Genomic DNA, 27,138 nt, shown 5'->3' on the forward strand with positions numbered 1-27,138 from the left:
CGTAGTCCACTGGGGGAGCAAATGGCAAACCTCTCCAGTATTATTGCTGCGAGAACCCCATGAATAGTATGAGAAGGCAAAAAGATATGACACCAGAAAATGAGCCCTCCAGATTGGAAGGTATTCAATACAGCTACTGGGAAACAGCAGAGAGCAATTACTAGTAGCTTCAGAAAGAATGAAGCACCCTGCCAAAGCAGAAATGATGCTCAGTTGTGAATGTGTCTGGTGGTAAAAGTAAAGTCCAGTGCTATAAAAAACAATATTGCATAAGACCTGGACTTTTAGGTCTGTGAATCAAGATAAATTGCCTGTGGTCAAGCAGGAGATGGCAAGATTGAACATCGACATCTTAGGAATCAGGGAACTAAAATGGATAGGAATGGGTGAATTTAATTCAGGTGACCATTATAACTACCACTCTGGATAAGAATCCCTTAGAAGAAATGGAGTAGTTTGAAACTCAACATTCAAAAAACGAAGATCATGGCATCTGGTCCCATCACTTCATGACAAATAGAAGAGGAAAAAGTGGAAGTAGTGACAGATTTTATTTTCTGGAGTTACAAAATCACTGTGGATGGTGACTGCAGCCATGAAATTAAATGGTTCTTGCTCTTTGGAAGGAAAACTATGGCAAACCTAGACAGCATATTAAAAAGCAGAGACATCATTTTGCCGATAAAGGTCCATATAGCCTAAGCTATGGTTCTTCCAGAAGTCATGTACAGATGTGAGAGCTGGACCATAAAGAAGGCTGAGTGCCAAAGAATTGATGCTTTTGAATTGTGGTGCTGGAGAGGACTCTTGAGAGTCCATTGGACTGCAAAGAGATCAAACCAGTCAATCCTAAAGGAAATCAACCCTGAATACTCATTGGAAGGACTGATGTTGAAGCTCCAATACTTTGGCCACCTGATGCAAAAAGCAAACTCACTGGAAAAGACCCTGATGCTGGGAAAACTTGAAGGCAATAGGAGAGTGGGGAGGCAGAGGATGAAATGGTTAGATCATCACTGACTCAATAGACATGAATTTGAGCAAACTCAGGGAGATAGTGAAGGACAGGGGAGCCTGACATGCTGCAGTTAATGGAGTCACAGAGTTAGACATGATCTAGCGACTGAATAACAACAAAATAATACAGAAAATGTATTTTAGAGCAAAAAGCAATGTTAGTGATAAAGAGGGTCATCACATAATTATAAATCTTTAATTCCTGAGGATTATATAGTGATTTTAAACTTAAATGGATTTATGATGACTTTCAAAATATAAAGAGAAAATATTGATATATCTACATAAGAAATTGACAAATCAACTGTGAATATTGAACATTTTAATGCTTCTATAAATATTGATATACAAGCAGATAATCAATATCAATAAGACTATACAAATAACCCCTGGAGAAGGGAACGTCAACCCACTCCAGTATTCTTGCTGGAGAATACCATGGACAGAGGAGCCTGGTGGGCTACAGTCCATGGGGTCACAAAGACTTGGACACAACTGAGTGACTAACACTTTATACAAATAACACAATTAACAAGATTGATCTTATGGACATATGTAGAACATTATACCCCATCATTGCAAATATATATTCTTTGCCACAATGAAATATGTGCATGTATATATGTATATATACACCCACACACACACATATATATATAAATTCATCATACATAAGCCTATATAGCATCTCAAAAAGTTTCAAACATCTTTATATTCAGACATTTATTTATCTAGTTTTAGAAATTTAAAACAAGAAAAAAAAACTTAAAAAATCTGTATTTATTTGTTAAATAATATTACTATATATTTTTAAATACTCAAAACTGCTTATTACTTCATAATAAAGGTATTACAATTAGAGATAACACAAAGACATAAAAGATAAAATTACAAACAACTTTGAGTAAAAATATTGAAAATTTATCTGAAATAAATTCCTAGATTTTAAAAGTACCAAATTGTCATAAATAATAAATAGAACCTGAGGAGTCCTACAACAGCACCATATTTTTTTCAGTAGTTTAAACTTTTTTCCCAAATACCATTTCATAGTCTTAATATTTTGGTTCACATTATCACCAAACAAACCTCAAAAGCATGTCTTTATATTGACAGAGAGAGATGATCTCTTGGACTACACAAAAATATAAAAAGCAAATGTATAATTTCAAAAAGGAATAAATAATATTTTTACAGGTTCTGTGATTATACACAAAAAAACCCCAAAATTATAAGTGGACAAACTATTATTAGAATTCACTGGAGATTTTAACAAGGTTGATATAGAATTGATACACACATGAGTCCATTGTGTTTCTATATTTTGGAAAGAAAACGTTAGGCAAGAAATTTAAAAAATAATTTCTAATAGCAGCTGAAAATATAAAGCACCTAAGAATAAAGCTAGTAAACTATGTATAAGACTATTTTGGAGAAATTTATCAAACTGTTATAGCATTTCAAGGAAGGTCTATATAATGGAAAGATTTAGCATGATCATAGAATATGAGCTTAAAGACATCTATTTCAATTCTATTTAAGTTAATCTATAAATTAATATAAGACCAAATTAAAATTCAATAGGATTTTTTTATAAATGTTTAATTTATATGAAAGGTAAAGGACCAAGAAGAGCTAAACCATTTCTGAGTTAGTTAGCCAGAGGAAAATGACTTACTAGATATAAAAAAAATTCAAGTTATATTAAATAAGACTGTGATAGCAGATGCTCTTTGCTCATGGACAAATTTTCTAATGGAATCAAATACAGGGCTTGGGAATAACACAAAATTCATGGAAATAGAAGCAGGGCAGAGGTGTATTGCACACAAATGGGGAAAGAAAGGACTCCCACTCAGTAACGGTACTGAAAACAAAATATCCATGTGGGGAGAAAGGGAAATGGATCTCTACCTCAAAATATACATGAAAACAATTCCAAGTGGATTCAGGACTTAAATGTCAAAGACAAAACTTTTAGAAAAATATATAGGAGAAATTTTATGAGGCTACAGTTGGGAAGAATTTCTTAAGTAAAACTCAGAGCATGTAAATTGTAAACCACTTCTTCAGGTTTATAAGAAAAAGACAAAACAAAGGCAAAGGACATGAAGAGACATTTCACTGGAAACATAAATGACCAATAAAAATGTGAAAAATACTCAACTTTGCTAATAATGATATAACATTAAACTAACTTGCAAAAATGATAAATGTCAGACTAAGGGTTGATATGGAGAAGGCAATGGCACCCCACTCCAGTACTCTTGCCTGGAAAATCCCATGGACGGAGGAGCCTGGTAGGCTGCAGTCCATGGGGTCATGAAGAGTCGGACACAACTGCACGACTTCACTTTCACTTTTCACTTTCAAGCTTTGGAGAAGGAAATGGCAACCCACTCCAGTGTTCTTGCCTGGAGAATCCCAGGGACGGGGGAGCCTGGTGGGCTGCCGTGTATGGGGTCGCACAGAGTTGGACACGACTGAAGCGACTTAGCGGCAGGGTTGATAAGACTAACCAAAAGGAATTCTCCTCCATTATAGGTGAATGTATATAGGATCAACTTTGGAAGACAACTGAGCCTCACCTAGTAATATTGAACTGACTCTGCAACAGCTATTTCACTCCTAACACATATACCCTAGAGAAACACTTGCACTTCTGTACAGAGAACTGCACAGAACATGAATGTTCACAAGAGAACCATCAGAGTATTAAACACATTATTGACAACCCAAAAACCTATCAAGAGATGAAACAATGTTTAAAGTGGCAATCCAACAATAAATTATTACACAGACAAGGGAAAAAAATAAACCTCACATCAATGAGAATGAATCATAAATATAAATTAACACCTATTAGAATGACCAAAATCCAGAACACTGACAACACCGATTCCTAGCAAGGATATGGAGTGACAGGAGTTCTTATCCATTGCTGGGGAATGCAAAATGGTGTATCCACATTGGCAGAGAGTTTGGCAGTTTCTTTACAAAACTAAACATATACTTATCATACAATCCAGTAATCACCGTCCTTGGTATTAACCCCAAAGGAGTTGAAAACTTATGTACATACAAAAGTGCCCCCCCCCGCCCCACCCCACCTCACCACCCAGATGAGCCCACACACAGATGTTTATGTCCTTTAGGAGGTAAATGGATAAACTATGGCATATCCTGAAAATAGAAAATTCTTCAGCATTAAAAAGAAATGAATTATCAAGCCATGAAAAGACATGGAAGAACCTTAAACCCATATTACTAAGTGAAAGAAGTCAATCTGAAAAGCCTCCATATTTTATGATATCAAATACATGACATTCTGGGAAAGGCAAAACTAGGGAGATGGAGAAAACTTCAGTGGTTACCAGAGATTGGAAGTCCTGGTAGGGAATCTAATCCCTGAACATTTAGAACCAACAAGGATGATTACCACAAAATTGAAAAAGACGAACCCCTTAGCTACTCCTGCATACATGGGAAAAAGCAAACACTGCTTAAACTGGAATAAAATATTTTAGACTACTCAGGTTTCATTGATACTGCTGGAAAGGGGCTATCTTTGAAAACTATTACTTTGTTTACGATTTGCTGTGCACTATAAGCTGCGGTGGCCTAAAGAAAAGTAAGATAAATGTGTAAGTGTAATTCAGTGAAGCATAAATATTTTCCACATAACTATTCCAAGTTTTCTTAATCACTAGGTCCTTCATCTTTTTAAGCAAACCTCACAAGACAACCTGTATTTGCTAACATAAGAGTCTATCTTGGTCAGTTTGAATTCTGCTGTTCTTGTACAGGGCTAAAATTAACCACGATCTTAAATTATTAACACATTCTCCAAGAAGCTAACCTTCTTCCAGGAAGGCTGTTAATCTCAGAAGAGTAAATCCTTCCTGTTTCTGTTATAATAGCTATAAAATGTGGCTAGTATTTCCTGCCTTCCTCAAGAAATGGTAGTAATTAATTGCCGAGATACTTAAAAAATAACTATGTGGTTCTATGGATTAAAGGACAAACAAAGTATTGTTATATTTGGGCAGTTTTTCCTCTAATGAACTCTCAGAATTTGGGGGTTGGTATCTTTCCAAAAATTATAAATGAGAAAGAAATGTGCTTTCTTTCTCAAAGGGCAGTTGAACTTTGTTCAAAATGCTTAAGAAAACATCCGGTGGGATGTTTGCTGATGGAGCTATGTCAACTCATCTTCAAGATTCCCCTTCTAGAATAGTACAACCATTATGAGTCCAAATGCCATGAATATTTTAGCATCACTGAAATCTCATCTCCTAGTAGCCACAGTGCCGTCCTAACCAGCTACTGCTGGAGGTCTGGGCCTGTTTATTCAAGAGGAAACTGAAAGTTCAAGGATAATGTAAAATTGTGAAAGTTATGGTTAGGCACAGGAGCTAAACATGAGAGACATCTTTAGCAAATGGGAAATGTGTGTGGTGTGTGTGTGTGTTTGTGTGTGTGCTCAATTTTCTTCCATGAAGAATCATTTAAACACTGAACAGTTAGTAAATAAAAATGTCTGAGAAGATTTTTCCAGGCAAGAGCTGAGCCATAGCATATTACAGTATTTGCTGAAAGAGAGGTTATTACTTGGCTCAGAGGTTCTGTCCCTTCTTCCCCATGTCTCATCCCCCTTCAGGGTTGAAACAGCAGGCATTTTTCTGACAGAGGGATTCAGAGACAGGAACAAAGGTCATGAACGTGTGACTTTACAAAGAGAGGAATTCAAAAGGAGATTACTCGGATATTTCTTCTGTACTTTTGATCTCTTAATCAAATTATATGTAAAAAGTTACATGGTTCAGGCATTCTAAAAACAGCCTTGATTTATTTTTCTTTATTTAGTGCCTTTCAGCAAATACTGTTGAGAGCCCATTTTGAGAAAGTCTTCAACTGCAAACCAACCACAATCACAAAACGTCACCAGATTTAAATGTAAATATGAAAAAATAAATATACCCCAGAAAAGTTAAGATTATTCACTTATTAACAGATAGTTATTGATCACCTACTATGTGTTCAGCACTGGGGGTATATAGTCATTGCACACATAAAGTTTACAAGCTCGTGTGATAAGTTTTTATTATAATCTCATCTGGAGAATCCCAGGGATGGCGGAGTCTGGTAAACTGCTGTCTATGGAATTGCACAGAGTTGGACACGACTGAAGTGACTTAGCAGCAGCAGCAGCATTACACAAGTACGTGTTTAGTAACTCTAAGTGCTCTGCAAGAGAACTATGGTAAAGAGTATGTGGCAGATGGATCTTGATCCAGACAAGATATCAGGGAAGGCTTTCAAAAGAAGTGATGGTTGAGCTTATATCCAAGGATGAACAGATGTTATCTTGGCAGAAGATAGAAGATAAAGTGGTGCAATAAAGATAGTTCAGGGCATTTTCATTTTTTTCAAAATTGAAAAGCAGTGCACACTTTGCTTCAGATTAAAATATACCAACCCGAGTCACACGTCCTTACAAACTGAACTGAATGTGCTGAGAAAGACTGAGGACAGAACCCCTACCTAAGCAACAACTGCTTCCCTGCCAGATGCCAGCTACATAGAGTGATTTGCAGAACGCTGAAGACCCAGGGGCCCTTAAATAACCTGACATCTTGTTGTCTTCCCATTCCACATTTCTAATGGCCAGAAATTCCTGCCGTTAATTTCATTCCTTTGGATTACACAACCTCAATACTAGTAGGGCACTGTCTCTATAAAGCCACAGAGGCTCATCCTGACTTCTCAAGATCCTGCGTGATCTGGCCCCTGATGTTCTCCTGCCAACCCCCGGCTCATGCTCTTGTCTCCATTCTTCCATGCTCAGAACAACACAGGCCTCTTGCATGATGTAAATCACCATGGTCCTGCCCACCTCAGAGTCTTCACAGACTCCCTTCCCTTGTGCTGCTGCTGCTGCTAAGTCACTTCAGTCGTGTCCGAATCTGTACGACCCCATAGACAGCAGCCCACCAGGCTCCTCCATCCCTAGGATTCTCCAGGCAAGAGTACTGGAGTGGGTTGCCATTTCCTTTTCCCCCATTCCCTTGTAATATAATACAATACAAATATGTTATATTTAGACATAACATATATACATATAATTATTTTATATAATATAGTTATATATTATATGTAATATATTAATGATATCTATTATAACTGTATGATTATAATAGTAACATATTATGTAATATATAATAGTAATATATTATGCTACTTAATGCAAATAGAGTCAGGAAGGAAATATATATAACTTTGCATCTCTGAAGCTTTTGTTGTTGTTGTTCAGTCACCAATTCATGTACTACTCTTTGTGACCCCATGGACTGCAGCATGCCAGGCTTACCTGCCCCTCACCATCTCTTGGAGTTTGCCCAAGTTCATGTCCATTGAATTGGTGATACCATCCAACCATCTCATCCTCTGTCACCCTCTTCTCCTTCTGCCCTCAATCTTTCTCAGCATCAGGGTCTTTTCCAATGAGTCAGCTCTTCGCATCAGGTGGCCAAAGTGTTGGAGCTTCAGCTTCAGCATCAGTCTGTCCAATGAGTATTCAGGGTTTCTTTCCTTTAGGATGGACTGGTTTGATCTCCTTGCTGTCCAAGGGACTCCCGAGAGTCTTCTCCAACACCATAGTTCAAAAGCATCAATTCTTTGGTGCTCTGTCTTCTTTATCATCCAACTCTCACATCCATACATGATTACTGGAAAGACTATAGCTTTGACTATATGGATCTTTGTCAGCAAAGTGATGCCTTTCTTTTTAATACACTGTCTAGATTTGTCATAGCTTTCCTTCCAAGAAGCAACCGTCTTCTAATTTCAAGCCTGCAGACACCATCCACAGTGATTTTAGAGCCCAAGAAGAGGAAATCTATCATTGCTTCCACTTTTTTCCCTTCTATTTACCATGAAGTGATGGGGCTGGATGCCACGATCTTACTTTTTAAAATAATTTTGAGTTTTAAGCTGGCTTTTTCATTTTCCTCTTTTACCCTAATCAAGAGGCTCTTTAGTTTATCTTCACTTTCTTCCACTAGAGGTATCATCTGCATATCTGAGGTTGTTGATATTTCTCCCAGCAATCTTGATTCCAGCTTGTAACTCATCTAGCCTGGTATTTTTCATAGTGTGCTCTGCCTATAAGTTAAGTAAACAGGGTGAGAATATACAGTCTTGTCATATTCCTTTTTCTGAAGCTTAATCTTAGTTATATATTAAATATAGTTTATATATGTTATATAATATATATTAATAGATAATAGTATTATAATTATATTATTATGATAGATAACAATGACTGTTAAAGGAAGGAAAGAAGAGAGGGATGGAGGGAGGCAGAGACATAAGAATACACATGTGGTTCGAGAGGCTTGCCTGCCCATCATCTCACCTTTACCATTCCAAGTGGCTTAGGCAGGCATGGTTCTACTCCAGGGCCTGTGGCCCAGGACTCTCCAAACCCCTGGTTACCATGATTCATTCAGCACTGGGCACATGGCTCAAAGAGATGGGTCAACTAAGGTTCTTTCCAAGATTTCTTCTCCAAGAACATTTAGAAGAGATGCTCTTGCTCCTTTTAAAATCACAAGCTGAAAGGGAGAGGCACGTGAGATCTGCAGTCACTTTCATTTGCTAAGTAGAAGAAGTCAGCAGCAGGAAAAAATCAGGCCAGAACTCAAAATGTAGCAAATTGAGACTTGGAGACAGAGAATGTGTGGAAACAGATTTTAAGAGCAAGGGAGGTAGACTTTGTAACATCCTTTAGGCTTCTGATCCAGCCATGCCTGAATGTTTGGCTTCCTACTCATAGAGTTTTCAGTTATACAGATAAATCCATTTGTTCTCAATTTTATTTAAGTAGGATTCCTGTTACTTTGGGGGGGGAAAAAAACCCTGTCAAGTACAGTAGTGATGGCTCTGTTTAAAAACAGCCTAACCCTTCTCTCAATATAAATTAATACTTTGGTCTCACAACATTGGAAGTGCCAAAAGCAGTGCCCAGTGTTTGACAGCAGCCCAGTAAGTGTTGTGACTGGCTGATGAAATAATGAATGACCTAATAGTAACTGTGAATATTTTCAAAGGCACAGCCAGAAGAAAGAAGTTGGGGAATATAATTTCAACATGAGGTGCAGAACTATTGCACAGCAGGTTCCAAGTTCAGCCTGAACAGCACAACAGGTGGACTATGAACCAATTCTGGGCAAGTTTCTGGATTGAAATCCTGATTCTGGGAAATACTGACGGCAAAAGGAGAAGAAGGCAGCAGAGGATAAGATGATCAGATAGCATCACTGACTCAGTGGACATGAATCTGAGCAAACTCCGGGAGACAGTGAAGGACAGGGAAGCCTGTTGTGCTGCAGTCCAGGGGCTGGCAGAGTCGACTTAGCACTCGACACAACCTAGCAACTGAACGACAGCAACAACAAGTGGATCGGGACGTAGAAGACCTGGGCTTAGAACCTCGGCTCTACTGTTTATCCCCTGCTGGACCCTGGGCAAATTAATTAATTCTCTGCTCCTCAGCTTCCTTATTTGCAAACTGCTCATGAGGAGGAGGGCTGTAGAGTTGTTACTGAAAGGAAACACATGAAAATCAATGAAATCAATGAGATGGTTTAAAAAAAAAAAGCATGTACACCCGTGGCGGATTCATGTTGATGTTAGGCAAAACCAATACAATATTGTAAAGTAATTAGCGTCTAATTAAAATAAATAAATTTAAATTTAAAAAAAGCATGTAAATCCAACCAAGCATTCCTTAGACTCTCTTTCTTTCTCTCTCTCTCACACACACACACACTCACACACCAGTAGAGTAGGTTATAATTTCAGAAGTAGGTTGCAATTTCAGTTGAACACAATGCTCCGTGGGCAGTACTAAAATAAATGACCTGACATTCTCACTGTGATGCTTGGAGGGTCATCTGGAAGCTTTTTGCTCCCTGGCCCCATGTTCTCATTCTGGTTTCTGGTTGAGAAGTAACTGTATTGTGATCCTGAATTTGTGAATTGACTGAGATGGTAATCTCTTCTTCATTTAGGTCTTGTAAACTCTACGAACACTTAGAAATAAATATCAAACTTAGTATTAAAAGATGATTTTAAGTTCCAAATAATCTGTTTGTTGTTTAAGGTATTTGTATGTTGGAGAGAATCAGTCAGTTTTGTCATTTTTAAGTGAAAGTTTCTAGAGAATTTAAGTTAGGAGTATCGGCATGACTAAAATAATTTGATTTATTTTACTGTTAAGTTTATTATATTAAACTAATGAGCACTTTGTCACTTATTATCAGTGTGACTTCCAGCAAGTTATTCAAGATTTCAGTACTTCAGTTTCCTCAACCTATAAAACATAAATTAGAACAGTTTTTAATTAGACAGAATTAAAAATTAGGATAGCTACCTCATGGGACTGATTTGAGGATTAAATAAATGAAAAACTTAGAACATTATCTGGCATAAAGTAAGCATTATATAAATATTGGCTGTAAGGGTTTAGAAAGTTTTTGAAAGTTAAGCTCATACGTGTACACTGTCATATAGTTGAGTCACTTAAGACAATAATTAAATTTATAAAAACAAAAAAGACATTTAGAGGAGTTTAACTAAATTTTAAATATAGTTGATGGTTTAAGGTGATTTTAGTCTGTTCAAATTGAATTAATTTATTGGTATTTTGATGCAGGTGAAATTGATCTTATTCTCATAGTATTAATCATAGATATACAGAGAGATGATCAAGAACTACAGGTTGAATTGAAAAACTAAAAGAAAGCCAAGTTTTTCAAATTTGTCAGACTTAATAAACTGAATATTCATATAGAGCCCAAGTGACTACAGAGGGCGTTTTGTTGTTTTGGGTTTTTTTGTTTGTTTTGGTGTTGATTTTTTTGCTTACCAAAGTTATTTATACCCCTAACTTTAAATGAGTATTAACAAATAACAGCCTCCATTAGTCAGTGTAAAGGTAAAATACAATGGTGCATTTTAGCATTTCTCAAATTATCTCCCAATGTTAGGAAACTATACCATATGCTTCTCTTGAAGAATCCAGTTCTTGATAGCATATTGATAAAGATGTTTAAGGGCTTCCCTAGTGGCTCAGCAGTAAAGAATTCACCTGCCAATGCAGGAGATACAGGTTTGATCCCTGGATCAGGAAGATCCCCTGGAGAAGGAAATGGCAACTCACTCCAGACTTCTTGCCTGGGAAATCCCATGGACAGAAGAGCCTGGGAGGCTACAGTCCGTGGATCTCAAGAGTCAGACACAACTGAGCAACTAAACAACAATAGCAACTATGTAGAAATGTATTCATCCTAGTTTCTCATCATTAGTTTCCCATGGAGCCTTTTGTTTGTGCACATCCACCATCCATTTAGGACAGCACTTTGCAAACCTTAAGTCCTAGACCAATGGAAAGTTTATAGATCAGTCATGTCAGTGGGTCTCAGATGGTAACTTTCTTTCATCCAGGAGTCAAGAGGGCAGGTGCCTGAGGGCTGAAGGATAGATCTAGTGGGGATGGCAGAGAGATCTGGTGATGACAGAGGAAGCCAAGGGGAGGGGAGACCACTGAGGCACAGTTTGCTTGTGGCCCCCTTCTCTAGACATTGCAACCTGATTTTTTTTCTGGTAAACACTCTCACGGACAAGGTGACAGATCCGTCCCTCCTCAGCCCTTCATCCTAATTTCTGTTACTCCTGGGCAACACATCTAAATTATTTTACTCATAGTTTTTTTTTAATTAATCATTTTAATGATGTGTCATTTCAGTGATTGGTGTACAAAACTGGCAAAATCTTCTGCCTGCAGCTGTAAAATTCTGGTGCATGTGAATCAAGCTATGATGGTGAAATTTGAGGATGTCTTTGTCGAGTGTCCTCCATGCTTTGCTGATGTTCTTGCTTTAGTTCCCAGGACATTCATCTCTGGGGGTTCTTGAGCTCCATCTGCATTTTGTTGAAGCCCCTCGTGTGCATGCTGGTTTTATCCTGGGAAGGGATCTAAAGCCCTTTGCTCCTCAGATCCTAAATATGTCCAGGGAAGAGGGGTTAGCTTCCCATGTATTTGAAGTCCTCAGCGCATCTCCTTTCCAAATGACTTCCAATTTAACTTTGCCAAACCTGGAAGCCGTCCCTTTTATCTTCTTGTAGAGGCTCTCCCCTCCCCCAGCCAATCTCTATTTTCTTTCATAAGAGCTCCCATGATGCATAGTTGTGGGTATACTATTTTTTGAAGCATTATACTTTACAGAACAATTTTGGCCACAGTCTGTGTTTGCCAAACAAAATTATGCCTCTTTTTTAGTTCTTGAGTATGTGTGTGTTCTTTGAAATTGCTCTAATTGCCTAATGCTGTGATTTTGTATAGTTGAGGTTAGCCAGGGCAAATTATGGCCAAAAAAAGGAGGACTGTCCACTTGAAGGATTTTTGATCTATGTCTGTTCTTTAAAATTATTACTCATGATACTTGTGACAACAAAAATGAGGTATTGCTAGAAAATCTGAGAAATGAGAGGCAGTCACAGTCTTCATTGGAAAACTACATTTTAGAAATTGAGAGTGGTTTCATAAAGAATCTGAACAAGATTTCTTGCTTTGAATGGCTATTTGGGGTCACATTAAAGGACTTTATTGTAGTCAATGTGTGAGTTTCGATTTATATGCTTGAGGCATGTAAACAACAAAACAAAATACAGACCCCTTTTTAAAAGAATTTGGTTTGAGGACTTCCCTGGTAGTCCAGTGACTGGGACTTTGTCTTCCAGTGTGGGGTGGGGTGTTGGTTCGATACTTAGTAGGGGAGCTGAGATCCCACATGCCTTGCAGCCAGAGAACCAAAACATAAAACAGAAACAATGTTGTAACACATTCAGTAAAGACTTAAAAAATGGTACATATAAAAAAAAAATCTTAAAAAAGTAATTTGGGCTACAAGCAATCTAGGGGACAAAATTTGAGACTAGCATCTTCATTTAAAACCACACACAGTAAAGGGGAGCAATATGAACCCCAAGGGGGCAAAAGCTGACTCCTGCAAGGTGGAATAATCTCAGGTGTTAAAATGATCTGCAGTTGTGTACAAACAAATAGAAATTTTGTGAGGAGAAGAAGAAGGAATTAGGGGGGAAAGTCTGAGGCTTTTTGCCAAGGGAGTGATGGAGAAAATAAGTTTGAGAAACACTAAACTGAGCCTTGTGATAAATTGGTGAAATTACTGAAAGTTCATTTCTACAACATTTATCAGTTCTTGTTCTGAAGTTTATGCTTCGCAATCAGAATCTGCTGCCTGTGTGGGTCTTGTGTCTTTGATGTTAAAGACTTGCCTCATTTCTCACAGCTATGAAATTTTTGGTATTTCTTAGATGGCATGTGGGGCGAGGGCTATATTTGTAAAATTCAAAATGACATTTTCCAGTGGTTCAGTTGACTGAACCAAATGTGACCTTTGTGTTGGCCTAAGAAAACCCTAAATGATGGGACTACATTGCCACATGTCACCACTCATAATTTGTAGTACTCAAACTTTGTAAGAACTCATAATTTTCATGCCTACTCAATCTTTAAGATCCAAATCAAGCATCACCCTGGTTTTGAAACCTAAACAGAGCTTCAAGGTCCATGGAGTAATTATTCCTTCTTCTGAGCTGGCAGTATGGAGTACATATGTCAATTATTATGCTAACTACATTGCATTATAATATTTGTTCTTACTTTCTACATCAAGAGCTGTCACAGGTGAACAGCAGTGCCTGGTCCATCTCTCTATTCCTAGACCCTTGCTGTGGTGATGGGCTGTGGTATCGCAGCTCAGTAGGACTTGTAGTGTGCGAAGATACCTGCAGTCCAATGGAAGTGGCGAGAAGCCATGGTCCAGGATTCCCTTTGGGGTTTTCTGCAAAACTTTTACAGGCAAGCCCTCTCAATTGAACTGTTTCAGTGTCCAAACTACAGCAATTACAACCCTGCAACATTTATTGCCAAGTGGCATTGCTAATTTTTTCATGCTGTGTTTAGATTCCAGTGTATTTTTTCCCTTATCCATCTCTGTTCCTATAACCAGGTCAAACCAGAAACCTGAAAGTCAAACCAGTCTCCACACACAGCAGTCTCTTTTCAACCAATTTAATATTTCTTTAATCCTTCCTCAACTTCCAGTGTGACAGAAGCAGCTTCATAAAAGGATACTCCTTCACTGATTGAAGCGTTAACTACGCTATAACATACAAGGACGCTGTTTATTTCTAGCTCTGCAGCGGGAAGGAGAGGTGGGCATTGTGTGTTGCCATTCGGTAATGTTTGGAAAGGAATGGACAATGATTTCAGAATGAAACTGTAGCCATTTTCGTTGCACCCAGGAAGACCAAATACAGGATATGAGCACATATTAACTAGACAGCTTGCGCATATTAACTAGACAGCTTTTGTGTAATAAAGGGGTTTTTTTTAATTGAAGACCCACTCATTGTTTCTAAGATTCTTCCATAAAACACTGCTGCCCTTGGTAATTCTCTATGAGGGCATGAAAATAGAAGAGCTATTATTTACTTAATTATAATACTATTCATGCCTACCTAAGTCACCTCGGTCATGTCAGACTCTGCAACCCTGTGGACTATAGCCCACCAGGCTCCTCTGTCCATGGGATTCTCCAGGCAGGAATTCTGGAGTGGGTTGCTATGCCCTCTTCCAGGGGATCTTCCTGACCCAGGGATTGAGCCTGCATCTTCTGCGGCTCCTGCATTGACAGGTGGATTCTTTATCACTCGTACCACTTGGGAATACTATTATTACATGGTGATTATTTTTTTGAAAATACCAAAGATTGCAAAAAATAAAATACAAAACATCTAGAGTTAATGATGATAATGTATGATGATAATAACCTATAACATCATACACACACACACACATTTTGTAATATGACAGTGCTCATTATTATACAGTTACCTCCTTTATTTTTTACAAAAAGTAGTTTCAAAGTGGTCATACTTTCCAAAACTATTCTTTCCATTTTTAAACAATTATAAACATCTCCTGATATCCATTTCCAAGTCATACTAGTTTTTAATGGCCATATACCATTCTCCTCTATGAAATATATTTTATTTTTGCTTATTTATTTTTATTAAGATATAGTTGATTTACAATTATTCTGTGGGATTTATATGAACAGTCTTTCACTTTGTATAATTTTTAAATTATAGCTAACACTTTGAAGAACTATAGCATAAATCTTAACACACTGTTTTTTTTTTTCTTCTGATAAATTCCAGGAAGCTAAACTGCTGAGTCATGAAGTGTAGACATTTTTAAGTCCTCTAGTGGATAATGCTGAATTTCCCTTCAGGAGAGTTGCATCAATTCACAGGCAAAATATATTAAAAAGTAGTCTTTTAAAACCACAGTGTGACCTACCTTCACAACATGGCACAGATGTGGGCTTCCCGGCCAAACCACAGCAGATTGAATGGCTTGGTATGTGGCAACGGAGAAGGTCTCTTGGTGGAATGTCTGAGGCAAAGTTACAGAGTAGCTCCTAGCAACAGCCTGGATTTAGAGTGCAAACCACAAGTATTCACTGCCTACCTTGCATGCTGGTCACAGTCACATGCTGGGTTTTTATTTTTGTTGGTATTTTTTAAATATTTTCCCAGCCAGGTTAGCACTGTTATTTTCAGGATCACATGTTGATTCTGCAGGACAAAATCAGAACAGAGAAGGAAATAAGTAAAAACACACATAGAAAATCTCCAGTGAATCTCTGAACCTAGATTCTGAAAGATAACTTTGCAAAATATGCCTGCCTATGTAGATGCTCTCAGCAACTACATGTCAAGTAAATTTTTATCTGGGACCATGGAAAGATCTGGCAACCTAATATTAATCTTGCCTGTCACTTTCTCCCTCAGAAATGATATACAGAGAAAGTATATGCCTTAGACTTGATAATGCCATTTCTTCCCCAGTGCTCAAAACTGAAATGTAACAAACAATCATTCATTAGCGTTAAGCAGTGCTAGTGGTAAAGAACCCACCTACCAACACAGGTAGATGTAAGGGATGTGGGTTCAATCCCTGGGTTGGGAAGATGCCCTGGAGGAGGGCATGGCAGCCCATTCCAGTATTCTTGCCTGGAGAATCCCATGGACAGAGGAGCCTGACGGGCTACAGTCCATGGGGTCACAGGTCACGACTGAAGCAACTTAGCACACAGCACGCAGTGTTAAGTAGTGCCTTCACCTCCATATGTTTTATCCTGATAGAAACACGTTTTCCAATTGGCACAATGAGGAACGGTCCAAATGGGGAGAATGTCCAGTAGCAGAGACCTGACTTGCTTGAGAGTTAAGGTCACTATCAACCTACAGCCCATGGGTCTTTGTGCCAAAGAGGGTACTCTGGTAGAAAATGGTAATGTGACACCACTAGACCTCAGTCTATAGAATCCATCAGCCCAGTCATCCTGCACAACTCAATTTATAGACAGAACCCATAAAATTTTGCAGTCAGGAAAGAAACCTTCAAAGAGTTTCATGTCTTCAAAGGATCAATTTTCACAATTAAGCCCCCAATTTAAGGCAGCAGAATATATTTAGTGGGAATGCGGCCTGGTAATTATCTGTACAAAATAAGCAGCTCTCAACCCAAAAAGGAATTTGCACGTGCACACTACTGTTTGTATAAGCAGCCTTCTGTTTTGCACTTGAGGCCATATACTGTGCAGACACGGCTCCTTAAAACATTGTGGAGCCACTGTGATTTAGCTGGTTGGTATTCACCTAATGTCAGCAATTAGAGTCCAACTGCTGACCTAGGGGCAAATTCAAGTTCTTTACTGTCTTAGAGCTAAAAATGTGTATCTTAAAAAACAGAGTAATTTAAAAATGGATAGGCTTACAGTTAACGTGTTTGGGGAGAAACATCCAGAGTTAATGATGAAATATCATGAGATGAATATTTCTTGAGAAATCCTCAAAAAATCCAGCCTCTGGAATAATACATTTTCCTGATTTGATTCAAGTTCACAGCTTACATCCAACTCTCAAATCACCTAAATCTAAAAACAGTTGTTCCTTTACACTCTGCTTCTGAAGGAAATGGCAACCCCCTTCAGTACTCTTGCCTGGAAAATTCCATGGGCTGAGGAGCCTGGTAGGCTACAGTCCATGGGGTTGCAAAGAGTCGGACACGACTGAGCAACTTCACATTCTTTTTCTTTCTGAAATACTGAGCTAAGAGTCCTGCTGTGAACACCTAGACAATGCTTAACGAAAATTTGTTGGTTCAGAACTGGAGTAAGAAAATAAACTGTGAAGAGCAGAAATCACCAAGAGTGGCTAATGTCAAAGGCAGCCACAGAGCACGTGGCCTCCCTTTGTGCGTGTTGAAGAGAGCTGTCCCAAGGCAGTCCTGACCACTGCACTGGGAGTCCTCCCTTCATTGTGTCACATCGGTTTGCCTTTCAAAAATCAAGAATCGATTCTAGAAAAGATCTTCATAGTGTAGATGGCACTCTGAGTTTTCTTTCTTTAAAAACCTTCAGTTTTTTAAAACCACATGAGATAAAATCCACAAAAATACGTCTTAGCCCTTGAGGCCCTTTATAAAGGAGTTCTACTATTGCCTAGCAAACCTAAGTTCTTTATTAGCTTCCTTCTCATCATGTGAGAAGTTTGTGGTTTACACACACCACTTTTTTTTTTTTTAAGTTATCCAGATTTAAGCAGCTTTATTTCCCTGCTGGAAACTTGGCAACATAAATGCCAAGTTTGCACATTTAGGATGTACTTTAAAAAAAAAAATTCTATGGAAATAATGACTGATTTAAAAGAATTAATATATCCACTGAAGCTTAGCTTAATAACACCGAAGCAGCAGTGGATTAGGGACAGGAAGATGGTGCAGGAATATTGTAAATCTTTTTTAAGCAAAATGACTCTATAATAACGGAGACAGTATATTTTCTTAGAAAACAGTTTTATTTAATAGTTTCTTGAAATTCTAGTGACAGATCTGACTGTTCACAAAGTAGATTAAAAAGTGATAAATGGGAAAAAGCAAAGATAATAGCTAACAGAACAGGGCACTAAAATTTATCATCAGTAATAAGTTCAGCTCATGAATCAGGACGTTAATCCTCTATATCATAGAGAAAGCAAATAGTGTGACTTATCTGTTAATTCTGACACAAAGCAAGAGAATTTCATGTGTCTTCCCAAGATATTTCTAATATACTTTTCTTCTAAGTAGCTAGAACAAATCATATGATAAATGGTGGGAGCAATGGGGTTTTTTCCCCCCTGGAGTAAAACAAGGAATCAAGGGGTAAAATGAGAGTACCAAGAAATGAAAGAAACATGTTCTTTATTAATTCAGAAGACAGAAAAGGACAGTAAGTATAGAAAGACAAGTTTCAGATCAACATCATCTAAGAAAGAATACCAAACACCTAGAGTTGTCTAACAATGAAATTGACTCCTTATGAAGTTTGTTTTCTGTCCCAGATGGTGTGCTGTAGAGCTCTAGCAGAATCTAGATGACCATTTGTCAAGGAGTTTTATGACAGCATCTTGTATTTCATTTTCTGCATATTTATTGATTGTTTTCATATACCAAGTAGGCTGGTTTATTAGTACCATGTACCTAGAAAGGCAAGTCCATTTTGCCTTTGTCATTGCCTTTGTCATTGCCTTTGTCATTGCCTTTGTCATTGCCAAATACCACATCCCACAGTACTGGGGAAGGTAGTCAAGCTCAGGTGTGACCTCTGTTAACCCTGAAACCTTTGCCAATGCTAGCAGCGTTGGGCTACCTATTCAATACAGAGCAGTCAAGACCTGCCTTTGGAGCCACGACATGATATAAGTCAAGGAATTGACAACGTAATAGGCTAACACTCTCCATAATCCTCTCAAGACCATGCCTCGTGTCTGCACAGAGCTCTTGGTACCACTGGTGTCTACCACTTCTTTCCCATTCATCCGTGGTCTCACCTGGTTAGAAACCTAGGCTCACAGTGACCATATATGCTTGGAACAGTGCTAAATTATGCCTGTTGTCCCAACGTGATAATTAATAGAGCCCACTTTCACTTTCAAACCCATCCCAGTTTGAATAACAAATTATATTGTCACCGACCTATGACTAAGTCCTGGAGTAACTACCGTAGTTACCACTTTGCCTGATATTATGTTAATGGAAACTCATACATGTGAATACTGCTTGCTACCTTTGCACAGTGAAACCATATAGAACAAGGAGACTGTTTTGGAATTCACATAGGTCACCATGCAAAGCGAGGGCTACCAGTACTCACTGTGCTTTCTGACAGAATATTTCTGAAGCAGTCATTTCTGACCAGCTGAGATTACAAATCTCCTCTATCCCGTACTTTAGATGTTTCCCAAATATGTGACATATGAAGGAGGCTTTTCCAATTAGGAAGTTAAATATTAGGTCTCACACTACAACTGTTATTTTGCAATTGGCCTGTTGTCAGCAACAACAAGAAACCCAGGCATCTCTGGGACAATAGGTCTTCTTTGGATTTACTGTAGTTAAGAATACAGTTTGGTTTCCCTGTATTACAGATTCATGTGTCTACAAAAAGCTAGCTTTCTAGGGTACCTACAAACTCCTCTGGTTAAACACCTAAGCCAAGTAAAACTCTCCGATGCCTGTATGCCATTGTAATTTTGTGTCCCATTAACCAATGAAGAGTTTACTCCATTAATTCTTGCCTTGGGAAAGATCAAAGTTACTATGTAGTATATTTGGATGATATTCTAATATACTGTTCAGACTTTTTTGCAGAAATCCTCAATTTACATACAGCTATCATCATTTTTAAGCTAATCCTAAGCAAGTTTCCATCCAGGCAGTAGAGTTCCAGAACATAGCTTGTCCTGGTCATTCATTAACACCTGTGTCTACCCTCTTGGAACATCAGACTCCCTGTGCTCAGTCGCTCAGTCATGTCCACCTCTTTGCAGCCCCATGGACTGTAGCCAGGCTCCTCTATCCATGGAATTTTCTAGGCAAGAATACTGGAGTGGTTTGCCATTTCATAGTCCAGGAGATCTTCCCAACGAGGGATCGAACCCACATCTCTTGCATCTCCTGCAGGCAGATTCTTTTACCCCTAGCTCCACCTAGGAAGCCGTCAGACTGTCTAGACTAATACATTTGAAATATCTGTGGTTTCAGCAAAACGCCATATGTTTCAAGTTCCATTTCTCCAGCATTTATGTTATGGGGTCGCACAGAGTCAGACACGATTGAAGCAACTTAGCAGCAATGAACATAAATGATAAATCCCAGTAGAAACTTGGATCTTTTAAAAAGACCCAAGTACCAACTACCTTACAAGAAGCTCGTCCCAAATACAGTAATGAGTGTTCTTGGAGGATCATTACTTTTACTTCATCATGCTACATTCACAATTCAGTCATTCAGTGATTGAAGTTTGAAGCAGATCTGACAAATCCAGAAAATCTCTTATGGTGTGAAATGACAACTCTTTTTTGGATCAAGTAGATCTAGATTTATTTACTTCAATCTACTTTATCTAAAGCCCCTTTGCCTAGAAGCAGTTTAATGCAAAATGTGGTCAATGAACAAATCTCCTAAAAACCATTGCCCTTCTGAGATTTTCACCATCTTCTTGAATGTTTTAATTTCTTCTGTCATTCTCACACAGGCTTTTCAATATTTTTAAAAACTAATTTGTTTATATCTAACTTGTCATAAATATACTATTTACAGGATTTCAAAAACAAAAGCATTATTTTGTTTCCTTGTAGGCATCTTTTCCTTTTTGTAACCTTTGAGAATTTAATAATACACTACCTAAGAAAGAGGATTTGCCCAATTTTTAATTATTTTATTGTACTTATTTTTATTGCTTCAATAAATCCTTAAATAATCACAAGAGACTTGTAGAAGATCCACCATCCACAGAACTCTTCCCTCTGAAAGTTCCTCACAACTTATCAGCTGAACTTGGAATCACATAGACAAGGCTAATGCTGTCTTGGAACATCTATATCTATTATTTCCAAATTGAGTCAGTATCTGGTCCAAGTAGTTAATATGTTATATTAAACTTCACTACACTTCTCCACTGAGAGTTTATCATTCTTAAAAATCTTAGCTTCCATGGCCACTAATGCATCCTTAACATTAACATCCTCATTTGCTGTTTAGTCACTAAGTTGTTTCTGACTCTGCGACTCCATGAACTGCAGCACTCCAGGCTTCCCTGTCCTTTGCAATCTCCTGGAGTTTGTCAAACTCATATCCATTGAGTCAGTGAAGTCGGTGATTCTGTCTAACCATCTCATCCTCTGTCATCCCTCTCTCCTCCTAACCTCAATCCTTCCCAGCATCAGAGTCTTTTCTAATGAGTTGGCTCTTCACATCAAGAGGCTAAAGACTGGAGCTTCATCATCAGTCCTTCCAGTGAATATTCAGGGTTTATTTCCTTTAGAATTGACTGGTTTGATCTCCTTGCTGTCCCAGGGACTCTCAAGAGTCTTTTCCAGCACCACAATTCAAAAGCATCAGTTCTTTGGCTCTCGGCCTTCTTTACAGTCCAGCTCTCTCACTTGTACATGACTACTGGAGAAACAATAGCTTTGACTATATGGACCTTTGTTGGCAAAGTGATGTCTCTGCTGTTTAATATGATGTCTAAGTCTAAAACTCAGCATTCAAAAACCAAAGATCATGGCATCTGGTCTGATCATTTCATGGCAAATATATGGGGAAACAGTGACAGACTTTATTTTCTTAGGCTCCAAAATCACTGCAGATGGTGACTGCAGCCATAAAATTAAAAAATGCTTGATCCTTAGAAGAAAAGTTATGACAAACCTAGACAGCATATTAAAAAGCAGAGACATTCATTTGCCAACAAAGGTCCATCTAGTCAAAGCTATGGTTTTTCCAATAGTTATCTATGGATGTGAGAGTTGGAGTATAAAGAAAGCTGAATGCCTAAGAATTAATGCTTTTGAAGTGTGCTGTTGGAGAAGACTCTTGAGAGTCCCTTAGACTGCAAGGAGATCCAAACAGTACATCCTAAAGGAAATCAGTCCTGAATATTCATTGGAAGGACTGATGCTGAGGCTGAAACTCCAATAGTTTGGCCACGTGATGCAAAGAGCCGACTCATTGGAAAAGACCCTGATGCTGGGAAAGATTGAAGGCAGGAGGAGAAGGGGACAACAGAGCTTGAGATGGTTGGATAACATCACTGACTCAGTGGACATGAGTTTGAACAAGCCCAGGAAATGGTGAAGGACAGGGAAGCCTAGTGTGCTGCAGTCCATGGGGTCACAAAGAGTTGGACATGATTGACAACTGAATAACAAGTTTGTCATAGCTTTTCTTCCAAGAAGCAAGCATCTTTTAATTTCATGGCTGTGGTCACTGTCCACAGTGATTTTGGAGTCCAAGAAAATTAAGTCTGTCACTGTACATAACACACAATCCAATGTATCAATAAGGTAATACAGTCAACATAAACCATAGGTAGGTGGATAGGCATGGAATATCAGGAGAGATGCTGATTTTTGAAAACTTTATGTTATAGAGCTAACAGGAAGAATTCAGTTTACTCAACAGTTTTCATTTGTTATGTGAATATCTTTTGATGTAATAATCCTGTGATGTAGATATTTTTATTATCTCAATCACTAATTTTCCTAGTACTAATGAAGAAATTGGGACTCAGAGAAGTTAGAGCATTTGCCTATAGATCTGTTCATTGATGTTACTTTTCTTAGCTTTATTCAACCTACATCAGTTCAGTTCAGTTCAGTCACTCAGTAGTGTCCGACTCTTTGCAACCCCATGAATTGCAGCATGCCAGGCCTCCCTGTCCATCACCATCTCCCGGAGTTCACTCAAACTCATCACATAACTTCTACTAATCACCACTGCATCATCCGCAATCCACTGATGCTGCCACCCAACACACACTGCTGGAACAGCTGCTTTCTTTTGCTTTTTGAAATGTTTTTTCTAAACATCTTTGACTTAGCACCAGTGAGGTTTGGCTCTGACCACATGCTGATCCTTTCTTCTGGATAGGATGCTAAGCTCTTAGCACATCTTATATCTTTCACTCAGCTCTTAAGAATTTCTCTAACTCTTCACTAAAGTCTTTGGCTTCTTCAATCCTGATTCCTGGATTTTCTGAAGGGTTTAAAGATACAGGAACCAGGATCCAACCCAAGAACAGAAGGGTTGAGTAATTAAGGTTTAATTTTAATGAAATGAACAGAGTGTATTTAAATATCTTAAGGGTACAGACAAAAACTGACCTCTAATGTTCTCTAATGAAGTGTATTGGTATATATGTGTATAAATATACACTTATACTCTATGTGTAGCTATATAAATATACATGTATCTATTTTAGGATAAGAAAACATTTTCAGAAAAATAAAATATAAGGACCCATTGCTTTCCCATGTGTGGCTTGAGCCTCTGGGGAGACTTATCATCTCTTTCATTGTTAACCGGGGTATAGACCCCCATAGTTAAAGACATTTCTTTATTTTGGAATTTATTAGTTCATGTATGTAATCAAAGGTCTCAGGGCTCATTATAGAGTACTATTTTTTCTTAAGACAAAATGAGAAGCTACTTTAGCACTGTGCTGAAGTAGCACAGTGATGACAATAAACCTCAATCTAGAGTGATCCCCAGTTAATTTAAATAGAGCTTCCTGTCCCAAATTTCTTTAGGCCAAGTCTTGTCTAAATAGAAGGTTTGACCTTTCCTTCTTCCTGTCCACTTTGCACTCACTATGATACAGTTTAAGACAATTGGATAGACATTGCAAATTATGTCCTCGAAGTTGTAGTTACAGATAAAAGTTGTAGTTACAGATAAAACAAAAAGCAAAACACACATACTCGTGTGAGTTCTTCCTGAGAACTGATGGATCATCTCTCTACCCTAGTCCAGTGATAACAGTAGATAGGGTCAGAGTAAGGAGTATATAAAATGTGCAAACGTTATTGCCTCTGCTTTATGGGTCAGTGTGACTGAGCCTCAGCCTCTCCCCTGCAGTGCCACTGCAATAGCAAATGGTAAGAAGTCAAGAAGAGGCTCCCAGGGTCTTCTCTAAGCCTGCATCTCGGGTGAGGTCCAGACAGCCAGTTGAAAATAAGAACCACTCACTTTTCAATCAGTTGTGTTTTCAGCACTACATAAAACTGATTTAACTGATTCTTGCTCAGGGAGTTGGCCAAGCCATTTAGCTGATTTACCACTGGCTTTTGATTCTAAAGTGAAGTCTGAAAATCATTATTTAAACTTATTAAAGAAAAAGAGAAACAAATGTTTATATAGTTTATCCTTGCTTGGGTTGTAGAGCAGGAATCACTGTCTGATCCTGTGCACCCTGCTGAATGTTCTTAGGTACCAAAAAAGAAAAGTGGGCTTCAAAAAATGACAAAAAATGTACTCAGAATTTTGAACACTATGCATTTCACATCATCAAAATCTCTGAAAGCAAAAAGGTATTCTTGCTTTTTCAATCCTTTAAAAGAATTACAGATTTATATAAATGAGATACATTATTTAGCAATAATAATGTAAAGACTTCTATCAACAGTAATGATTAATGCCTTCTGAAGTATTTCCCAAGCATTCTGAAGAGTAGTCACTCCTGGTACATAAATATTTTGAAAACATATTGGGAACAATTTAACATTTTTTAAAGTAAAGAGAAATGACACTTTGACAGAAGCACCCTGGAAATTCACATCCTTCTTTTTTTTCAAGTAGTGGATTATATTCTCTGATATGAAAGCCTGTGGCCAGACCAGATTTTTCAGTGTTATTTATGTGTGTATCCATACTGTGCTCTCATGTCCTTTTAATCTTTGCTGGACAAATTAAGTTCAAATATATTTACATGAGCATTATTACAAATGAATAATTTAAATGTTCTTTAGACTATACTCCCTTACCACAGACACTTTCCTGAATATGATGCATTTATTACAGTACTTTTACATATATAAGTGTGATTTTAAAGATCAATGCAAGTCCTCCAGTTTTCTATATAACTTTCTATATTAACAATTATTATTATCACGCTCAGCTTTTGTTGTTGTTCACAATCTAATGTGATTTGGGCTCCTTCCCATTGCTTAGGACTAGCTAAGTCTAAGTAGTTAAATATGAATTCTTCCATCTTCATTGCTCATACCTTCCAAATCTCTCTTTTACTGTGCTCTGTTTGAAGTTTTTTCCCTGTATGATAATATGACATTGCCCTGACTTTGCTGCCTAGTCAACCTCGTGTACAATTAGAAGAGCTCCTGGGCCACATTCACACTGTCATCTGTCTCCTGCATGTGACTACCTCAATGGAGCTGATTTTGAGGCAGCTTTGTTAGCATCCTAATGACTGGCTTGTTCCAAGATCTTCTTTTTGGTAACCTAATCCTATTGACATGAAACTGAGCCTAGAATGTAGCTGATGCTGGTAAAATGCTTCAGGGATACCATCCACAAAGAATTTTCCACAGAGAGCCATGTAGCTCTCAAACCTCTTCCTGTACTTGGATTTTGATACAGCCTTAAATTACTAATTAAAGGGAGGGTCAAACAGACATGTGAATGCCTCTTCCATGCTTTTGATAAATAATTACTGAGCAATGCTATCGTACATGGTACAAGGTGGGGGAAGAACATGTATTGAGTACTAAGTGCCTTACCTGAGTATGACTATCATTGCTACAATCCTATAAAGGAGTTGTCTCATTCATGCTTAGAGATAGGCGAACTGAGACTGAAAGAAGTTATAAATACCCCTGGCACAGCTAGTAACAGTGGTGTTAAGAGTCACATCTTAGGATCACCTATTCTAAAATCAGCATCTTTTTTATGCATACTATTCCAAAGGTTAAAATACACATCCTCCATCCTACTGGACTCTGAAAAATTTGTTAAATGACAGCCCAAGAACTAAACTATAGCAGATTAAAAAGACATAATATATGCCAAAAAGTAATCATGAAATTAAGAGATGGATATAATATGATAAGTGCTTGAGAGGAGAGGTTAGTGGAGTTTGAAATGATCAGAAACAAGGTGGGTGTTGAATGGGATCCAGAAACAAAGGTTATTGGAAAGGTAACTGTACTTAAAGGTAATGCAAACTGAGAAGAGGGACATAAATTCTAATAAAAGCGAGGCTGAGAAAAAAGTTATAGGATCAGCAATAAGTATTTCTCCTTCACGAGACAGCAAACAAGACACACTAGCTGAAGAAAAATGTAAAAGAGTAATGTAAGGTTTAATTTCAAAAATCATGTTGCATTTGGATATGTAAAGCTTTTAAGAGCTAATAATAGTCTGTACTATTCATTAAGAAAAATAAAGGAGGAGGGACCACTGAAGATCTGTGAGTAAGACAACGACATGATGAGAATAAAATTGAAATTAGTCTGGACTAACTGTGCAAGATACCACAGAAGTAAAAGAAAACTGGAGGAAGGTGAGAGAAATTAGAAAGCTGGTGATCATATATATATATATACACACACACACACATAAATATATAAATATATATATATATATATATATATATATACACACACACAAGTTGTAGTGGTAATAGCAGGAAGTTAACAAAAGGCTTAATGCTATGCTATGCTAAGTCACTTCAGTCATGTCCGACTCTGTGCGACCCCACAGACGGCAGCCCACCAGGTTCTCCCGTCCCTGGGATTCTCCAGGCAAGAACACTGGAGTGGGCTGCCATTTCCTTCTCCAATGCATGAAATTGAAAAGTGAAAGGGAAGTCGCTCAGTCATGTCCGACTCTTAGCGACCCTATGGATTGCAGCCTAACAGGCTCCTCCGTCCATGGGATTTTCCAAGCAAGAGTACTGGAGTGGGGTGCCATTGCCTTCTCCTAACAAAAGGCTTAAAGAACCCATGAAATGTTTCAGAGAAGCGTTTGCTCCGGTAAAGATACATGGTCCATTCTTAAGGGTATGAAGTTAACATAAGCAGTTTTAGTCTATGTTTTATTTTTAATTAATTTTCACATAT

At 38.0% G+C, this 27,138-nt stretch overlaps 1 long non-coding RNA gene across 1 annotated transcript in view; it reads right to left on the minus strand.

Annotated features, from left to right (window-relative positions):
• Positions 1-27,138, minus strand: part of LOC132342163 (uncharacterized) — a 72,455-nt gene that overhangs the window by 37,872 nt on the left and 7,445 nt on the right. Inside the window, exon 2 of the long non-coding RNA XR_009490411.1 lies at positions 15,473-15,750. This is a non-coding gene — a long non-coding RNA (uncharacterized lncRNA). The remainder of the gene's footprint in view (positions 1-15,472; positions 15,751-27,138) is intronic.

The sequence above is a fragment of the Bos taurus genome, chromosome 14 (assembly GCF_002263795.3).
Source record: "Bos taurus isolate L1 Dominette 01449 registration number 42190680 breed Hereford chromosome 14, ARS-UCD2.0, whole genome shotgun sequence".
Lineage (NCBI taxonomy): Eukaryota > Metazoa > Chordata > Mammalia > Artiodactyla > Bovidae > Bos > Bos taurus.